Raw genomic sequence first — 9,111 nt, 5'->3', positions numbered from 1 at the left:
ACAGAACTCCATATCCACTCTTCTTTCTTCTCAATCAACTCTATAACAACAGTATCCTGTTTCCCTTTACAAAAACTCTCACAAATTCATGTCCAAGTTATTTGTTATGGACTTCTCATGGGCCAAGATCACCAAATTCCTCTTTCTAATATGCAACATGATGCGACGATAGGGGGTTAGGATCTGTGACAAAGTGGAGAAGGAACTCTCTCACAATGCTGAAGATACACCATTTACCAGGGCTGTTACTCAGGAAAGGCTTCCTTGTACTCCTGCAGGGCTTTACACACAGTGGACAGGTTTGTTTCCTTTGAACATTTTTTGAGCAGCATCTGTTTTGCCACAAGAACTTCATATTTCAGACTTACAACATCTGCTACAGTGCCATCAGCCATCACAGCCAGAGGGTGCAGCAGGGTGAGATCTAGAAATGTCCTAGATTTTGTTGCAAGACTAGATATGTCTCTCATCAGGTCAGTATTCTTGTGTGAAAATCTACTTTCCATTTCTAAAATGGCCCTGTCAAGGATGTTGAGCAGGGATCTTTTGAGAGACTGATGGGGAGAAATGGTAGGGGCACCAGAGCCTGTATGGCCCAAAGTTGAGAGCATAACACTTTGAGCTAGGTGTTTACTATATTGTTGTCCTTCTCTTTGTTGGATGTGACTAATCTTCAGCAGGAGATCAAATGCTCCACTAACAACCTCAGAAGCACTGCAAAGATCAGCTGACTGAGACTGTAGAATAACATTTGCTGGTTTTAAGACACCAAGCACTCGCACTAGGAACTTTCCATTCTCAGAGAAGTGATGCCTCTGAATTTGTCATAGCAGGCCTGATGCCTCAGTGCACAGGCCAACTGCAGCATCATCATCATCTTCTGTTATCTCAGACAGGATACTAAGGATTTCTTCTTAATTTTCCACAATGCACATTCTCACCTCATAGTGGCTTGTCCATCTGATCTCAAGCAGCCTTTTTAGACAAGGTGCATCATGTTTATTGAGGACATAGTGGTGGTGAAAAAAAGTTCAAGGTTGAACAAAATAAACAAAAATATCTATTCACACACGGCTTACTCTGCGTGGCATGCACAACCACTAAGTGCAGTTGGTGGATGTAGCAGTAATAATAATGGATTGGATTTATATAGCGCTTGTCAAGGCACCCAAAGCGCTTTACAATGCCACTATTCATTCACTCTGGCATTCACACACTGGTGGAGGCAGCTACGGTTGTAGCAGACTGACAGAAGCGAGGCTGCCATATCGCGCCATCGGCCCCTCTGGCCAACACCAGTAGGCGGTAGGGTAAAGTGTCTTGCCCAAGGACACAACAACCAGGACAGAGAGCCCAGGATTCGAACCAGCGACCTTCCGGTTACAGATGCGCTTCCCAACCCCCTGAGCCACAGTCGCCCTAGCAGTGGATGTATGGGACATATCTGTCATGCCTCTTTTGGAGCAGAGCTTGCACATCACCTCTAACCCCACTCATCACAGAAGCACTGGCTAAGTATACTGTCAGCATTGTAGCCATCATCAGGTGTAATCTCAGTTCTTTGATCTTTGGGCTGAAGGAAGGACAACACTCTGTGTATAAATGCTCAATCAACAATCATTTAAATAGTCAACGGTGCAATAGACTCAATACTTGAAATGTGCAATTCACTTGTATTTTTATTTTTATTCCTATTTATTCTATTTATCCCCTTCGTATATTTTATTTATATTGTCTCTGTATTTATATATGTGTGTGTGTGTGTGTGTGTGTGTGTGTGTGTATGTATGTATATATATATATGTATATATACATATATATATACATATATATATATATATATATATATATATATATATATATATATATATATATATGTGTGTATATATATGTATGTGTATATATATATATATATATATATATATATAAACACCCAGCACGCCCCTGCGGGCGGTTTTATCTTTCAAGCTCGGGTCCTCTACCAGAGGCCTGGGAGCTTGAGGGTCCTGCGCAGTATCTTAGCTGTTCCCAGGACTGCGCTCTTCTGGACAGAGATCTCCGATGTTATTCCCGGGATCTGCTGGAGCCACTCGCCTAGCTTGGGAGTCACCGCACCTAGTGCTCCGATTACCACGGGGACCACCGTTACCTTCACCCTCCACATCCTCTCGAGCTCTTCTCTGAGCCCTTGGTATTTCTCCAGCTTCTCGTGTTCCTTCTTCCTGATATTGCTGTCATTCGGAACCGCTACATCGATCACTACGGCCGTCTTCTTCTGTTTGTCTACCACCACTATGTCCGGTTGGTTAGCCACCACCATTTTGTCCGTCTGTATCTGGAAGTCCCACAGGATCTTAGCTCGGTCATTCTCCACCACCCTTGGGGGCATCTCCCATTTTGACCTCGGGACTTCTAGGTTATACTCGGCACAGATGTTCCTGTACACTATGCCGGCCACTTGGTTATGGCGTTCCATGTATGCCTTGCCTGCTAGCATCTTGCACCCTGCTGTTATGTGCTGGATTGTCTCTGGGGCATCTTTACACAGCCTGCACCTGGGGTCTTGCCTGGTGTGATAGACCCCAGCCTCTATGGATCTTGTACTCAGAGCTTGTTCTTGTGCTGCCATGATTAGTGCCTCTGTGCTGTCTTTCAGTCCAGCTTTGTCCAGCCACTGGTAGGATTTCTGGATATCAGCCACCTCCTCTATCTGCCGGTGGTACATACCGTGCAGGGGCCTGTCCTTCCATGATGGTTCCTCGTCTCCCTCCTCTTTCTTGGGTTTCTGCTGCCTGAGGTATTCACTGAGCACTCGGTCAGTTGGGGCCATCTTCCCAATGTATTCTTGGATGTTCGTTGTCTCATCCTGGACTGTGGTGCTGACACTCACCAGTCCCCGGCCCCCTTCCTTCCGCTTAGCGTACAGCCTCAGGGTGCTGGACTTGGGGTGAAACCCTCCATGCATGGTCAGGAGCTTTCTTGTCTTTATGTCAGTGGCTTCTATCTCCTCCTTTGGCCAGCCTATTACCCCAGCAGGGTACCTGATCACGGGCAGGGCGTATGTGTTGATGGCCCGGATCTTGTTCTTACCATTCAGCTGACTCCTCAGGACTTGCCTGACCCTCTGCAGGTACTTGGTGGTTGCAGCCTTTCTAGCGGCCTCTTCATGGTTCCCATTTGCCTGCGGGATCCCCAGGTACTTGTAACTGTCCTCTATGTCTGCAATGTTGCCTTCTGGTAGTTCAATCCCCTCAGTTCTGACTACCTTCCCTCTCTTTGTTACCATCCGACTACACTTCTCCAGTCCGAACGACATTCCAATGTCATTGCTGTATAGCCTGGTAGTGTGGATCAGTGAATCGATGTCTCGTTCACTCTTGGCATACAGCTTGATGTCATCCATGTACAGGAGGTGGCTGACAACTGCTCCGTTCCATAGTCGGTATCCGTAGCCAGTCTTGTTAATGATCTCACTGAGGGGGTTCAGGCCTATGCAGAACAGCAGTGGGGACAGAGCATCTCCTTGGTAGATCCCGCACTTGATGGTAACTTGTGCTATGGGCTTGGAGTTGGCCTCTAGTGTTGTACGCCACATCCCCATTGAGTTCCTGATGAAGGCTCTTAGGGTCCCATTGATCTTGTACAATTCTAGGCATTCCAGTATCCAGCTGTGGGGCATTGAGTCATAGGCCTTCTTGTAATCAATCCAGGCAGTGCACAGGTTGGTCAGTCTGGTCTTGCAGTCTCGGCTGATTGTTCTGTCTACCAGTAGCTGGTGTTTTGCGCCTCTGGTATTCTTGCCAATTCCTTTCTGTGTCCCGCTCATGTATTGACCCATGTGCCTGTTCATCTTAGCCGATATGATGCCTGACAGGAGCTTCCATGTAGTACTGAGGCAGGTTATTGGTCGGTAGTTGGAGGGGACCGGTCCCTTCTTGGGGTCCTTGGGGATCAGGACCGTCCGGCCTTCAGTTAGCCATTCCGGGTGTCTCTCGTTAACTAGCAGCTGGTTCATTTGTGCTGCCAGACGCTCGTGGAGTGCAGTCAGCTTCTTTAGCCAGTAGGCGTGAACCATGTCGGGCCCTGGTGCTGTCCAACTCTTCATACTGGAGACCCTTTCTTGGATATCTGCCACTGTGATGGTTACTGGACCCTGTTCAGGGAGGTCGCTGTGGTCTGCCCTCAGATCCTCTAGCCACTGAGCATTGCCGTTATGGGTTGCATCCTTCTCCCATATGCTCTTCCAGTATTGCTCCGTCTCCAGCCTTGGTGGTGCTGTTCTCTTATTGTTCCCTTGCCACTGAGAGTACACCTTTGCTAGGTTCTGTGGAGAACAGCTGGTTTATTCTCCTGCCTTCTATCTCTCTGGTGTACCTCCTCAAGCGGCTGGCCAAGGCTGTGAGTCTTTGCTTGGCAGTTTCCAAGGCCTCAGGTATGGACAGCTTGCTGTATTTCTTAGGCACCTTATTTGTCGCACCTTTCTGCAACTCTGTTAGTTGGCTAACCTCCCTCCGTGCTACTTTGATCTTGCCCTCTAGCCTCCTTCTCCATGGAGGGTACTGCCCCTTGTGGCTGTTCAACTTGTAGCCAAGCATCTCACTGATCACTGCTGCCGTATTGTAGATCAGCTTGTTAGTGTCGGTAATCGTGGTTGTAGGTATTGCCCGTAGTGCTGCATTAACATCATCTAGCAGACCTTCTGAGGGTACTTCACGTAATCTTGGTAACCGGCTACGGGGGATCCAGGTTTCAAGCTTGGCCATGATCCTATTTTTCAGGTCAGTTCCTCTCGCACTCAACGATCCTTCTCCTATCGCACTTGGGGCTATGTACCCAATCTCGGGTGGGGGTGATGATATCTCCCCCCTGACCTGGCGTCCTGACTCCTCCTTGCCGTAGCATTTGTGTTGTACCTCGTCAATCTCTAGCTGTGAGAGCAGTCCCTTCTTTCGAATGTTGGAACACTGAGCTACTAGTTGTTTCGCCGTCATTGTGGATGTTGGGTATCGAAGAATCCATAGGTCCCTCATCCTATTCATGTAGCCCCTTCCGCCGGGGTTACTTGTGTAGTAGCATTCCAACAACGCCCTGTTTTCGTCCCTTGCCCACCGATGCCTTCTTGTTCCAGTAGCCCACTTTTCGTCAGGGTGCCCTGGTTCCTCAACACCTGACGCGGACCTTGTTGATCCGGGCGACGTCCGAGCCGGCATGCCTTCATATTTATCTGTCTCGCTCATGTCTGCGGTAGGCTTGCTTAGCATAGGGGGTCTAGCCTTAGGACCCTTACTGGATACAGACGCCCCAGGCAGGAATCGAACTTGCGATCCTCTGTTCCAAAGGCGTGTAGTTTAACCACTACGCTATCCAGCTGCATATATATATATATATATATATATATATATATATATATATATATATATATACACACCCAGCACGCCCCTGCGGGCGGTTTATCCTTCAAGCTCGGGTCCTCTACCAGAGGCCTGGGAGCTTGAGGGTCCTGCGCAGTATCTTAGCTGTTCCCAGGACTGCGCTCTTCTGGACAGAGATCTCCGATGTTATTCCCGGGATCTGCTGGAGCCACTCGCCTAGCTTGGGGGTCACCGCACCTAGTGCTCCGATTACCACGGGGACCACCGTTACCTTCACCCTCCACATCCTCTCGAGCTCTTCTCTGAGCCCTTGGTATTTCTCCAGCTTCTCGTGTTCCTTCTTCCTGATATTGCTGTCATTCGGAACCGCTACATCGATCACTACGGCCATCTTCTTCTGTTTGTCTACCACCACTATGTCCGGTTGGTTAGCCACCACCATTTTGTCCGTCTGTATCTGGAAGTCCCACAGGATCTTAGCTCGGTCATTCTCCACCACCCTTGGGGGCATCTCCCATTTTGACCTCGGGACTTCCAGGTTATACTCGGCACAGATGTTCCTGTACACTATGCCGGCCACTTGGTTATGGCGTTCCATGTATGCCTTGCCTGCTAGCATCTTGCACCCTGCTGTTATGTGCTGGATTGTCTCTGGGGCATCTTTACACAGCCTGCACCTGGGGTCTTGCCTGGTGTGATAGATCCCAGCCTCTATGGATCTTGTGCTCAGAGCTTGTTCTTGTGCTGCCATGATTAGTGCCTCTGTGCTGTCTTTCAGTCCAGCTTTGTCCAGCCACTGGTAGGATTTCTGGATATCAGCCACCTCCTCTATCTGCCGGTGGTACATACCGTGCAGGGGCCTGTCCTTCCATGATGGTTCCTCGTCTCCCTCCTCTTTCTTGGGTTTCTGCTGCCTGAGGTATTCACTGAGCACTCGGTCAGTTGGGGCCATCTTCCTAATGTATTCTTGGATGTTCGTTGTCTCATCCTGGACTGTGGTGCTGACACTCACCAGTCCCCGGCCCCCTTCCTTCCGCTTAGCGTACAGCCTCAGGGTGCTGGATTTGGGGTGAAACCCTCCATGCATGGTAAGGAGCTTTCTTGTCTTTATGTCAGTGGCTTCTATCTCCTCCTTTGGCCAGCCTATTACCCCAGCAGGGTACCTGATCACGGGCAGGGCGTATATATATATATATATATATATATATATATATATATATATATATATATATATATATATATATAAATAATATTCTGTAACTCTGTAACTTCTGTCGGTGCTGTGCTTTTTTGGAAATCGAATTTCCCAGAGGAACCCACCTGAGGGATTAATAAAGTTCTATCTAATCTAATCTAATTTTATTCCATACAAACACTTTTGAGCATAAACCATCCAGATGGGAGATGAGCGTGGGAGGGGGTCAGCCTGATCTCGACATGTCTGAGCGTTTCTCACATTCCTATAGCTTCAGTTCCCCTCCAAAGTCATAAAACCTAAACATCCACATTCTTTCTCTCTCTCCCCCTAAGTTATGACCTTGGCTTCCTGTGCAGTATGTTCTGTTCTTTTCTAATCAGACAAATAAGGCCATGATTCTCTGAAAACAGCATTTCTTATAACTCAGCAGTATACTGCATCATAAAACAATATCATTCATTCATCATCCAGTATTTTATCTAAGGTGTTAGAAAGAATCTTGTTTGATAGAGTTAGTGTGTTCATCTCTTCTCTGGATAATCAGTTTGGCTTCAAACCAAAGCGCGACACTGACATGTGCATATATGCACTCAAGGAAATAGTCAGTTTGTACAGGGCTAAAAATTCATCTGTCCTCATGTGTTTCATTGATGCCTCTAAGGCTTTTGATCGAGTGAACCACAGAAAACCTTTTGATAAAATGAGACGGGGAGTTCCTCAGTACATCGTGAGGATTCTCTCTTACTGGTACGCTCATCAGAACATGCAGGTTAAATGGGGAAGCAGTATTTCTGCCCCCTTTGGTGTCAGCAATGGTGTTAGACAGGGTGGGATTTTGTCTCCAATTTTATTTAATTTGTATGTTGATGATTTGTCCATACAGCTGAGAGCCTGTAACACTGGGTGTATATTAGGTAAAGCACTGATAAATCATCTTATGTATGCAGATGACCTGGTTGTTTTTAGTCCAAGCAGTGCTGGGTTACAGGATCTTCTTAATGTCTGTACTGAATATGGTGTGCAATATGACATTGAGTACAATGCTGCTAAAAGTGCTGTTTTGATATGTAGAACCAAGCAGGATAAACAGCTAAATTTCACTTTGTTTAAACTGGCACAAAAAACTCTTGAAGTTCATAAAAAGGTGAAATACCTCGGTCACTTTATTACTGAGCAAATGAATGATGATGATGACATATACAGACAACGATGTAAGCTCTATGTGCAGGCAAATACTATTGCACGCAAATTCAGCTTTTGTTCACTTCCAGTTAAAGTGGCTTTGTTTAAAGCGTATTGCACACCGCTATATACTGCCCCCTTGTGGTCATCCTACAAACAATGTAGCATGCAGAAGCTGCATGTTGCATATAATGATGCGATGAGAATCCTTTGCAGGATACCTCGAGGGGGTAGTGCCAGCCAGATGTTTGTAGCTGTGGGTGTTTGGACTTTTAAAGCACTTTTAAGAAAGCTAATGTTCAATTTTAGAGAACGACTGGATGGTTCGAGTAACAGTATAATTTTAGCACTTACAGATCCAACAGTGAGTGGTTCCCGTTACTCATCCAGTCTGAGAAAGCACTGGTTAAAGTGTTTGCGTATTTATTGATTTATTTTAAGTATTTGTGTTTTATGTATATTATGGTTTTATATTTTTACAAATGCTTTAGATACTTATTTAGATACATATATATTTAATGGTTTATACCTTGTGTTGGGGGGGTGTTTTGTGTGTGTTTTTTTGTCTTGTTTTTATGGACATTAAGTCTGCCAATAAAGATTGAATTGAATTGAATTCACAATAAATCAGCAGTCTAATGTAATACAAATCAGTCTAATAAATCTAATAGTTATCACCTTTTCAGGAGAATAATTCAAACTAAAACTACATAATAATTTCACAATCTTTAATTAGGGGTATAACGTGGCATAAGATAATATAATAATCTCACACAGTATCTCAGAGGTGATGTACTCGTCCTCAAGTTGTTGCAAGTCAAGCAACCCAGTAACATGCTCCTCTGGCATGGAATTTCTGACAAACCATATTATCACAGACAAATTTTCCACATTGCACCTATCCCTGGTCCCGTCACATTTGAGGCAACACCCTGCAAAATCGGCACTTTCATATTTTTTCCTGACCTCTCCAAGCACCATGTCAGCCGGTGTTTGGATCATTTCATTTTGGATATCCATAGATGTGCATTTTGCATTTTTTGGGATACTCTTAGCAATGCTTGCTAGCTTCTCATCCTTCTCTAATGTATATTCCCTCAGTTTTAGAAACATACCTGATGCGATGTCATCATTTTACCTGCTGCATCATGTCTCAACATTTCTGCAGTCCCGCGGGGCCCCAGCTCATTTACACAGAGAAACCTTATAGCACTACTATTACTCTTGACATAGTAATGTTTTTTTTTTCAAGTTGTTTTACCAACCAACATTGAATCCATAGTCGCTTCTGTGGCCTCTCTGCTTTTATGCTCAGTCCAGATGGTTGAAGCATGCACATGGTTGTGGCTGGACACATGC

The 9,111-nt window shown here is 45.7% G+C and overlaps 1 pseudogene; it reads right to left on the bottom strand.

Moving 5' to 3' along the window:
• Positions 1-245: 245 nt before the first annotated feature.
• On the bottom strand, positions 246-8,902 carry LOC146701081 (uncharacterized; annotated as a pseudogene).
• Between the last annotated feature and the right edge of the window lie 209 nt (positions 8,903-9,111).

The sequence above is a fragment of the Copadichromis virginalis genome, linkage group LG9 (genome assembly GCF_057382275.1).
Source record: "Copadichromis virginalis isolate Kocher_CV1m ecotype Utaka linkage group LG9, C_Virginalis_male_GT1.1, whole genome shotgun sequence".
Lineage (NCBI taxonomy): Eukaryota > Metazoa > Chordata > Actinopteri > Cichliformes > Cichlidae > Copadichromis > Copadichromis virginalis.
Note: the sequence above shows the minus strand (reverse complement) of the source record. Positions and strands in the feature narration are given on the sequence as shown.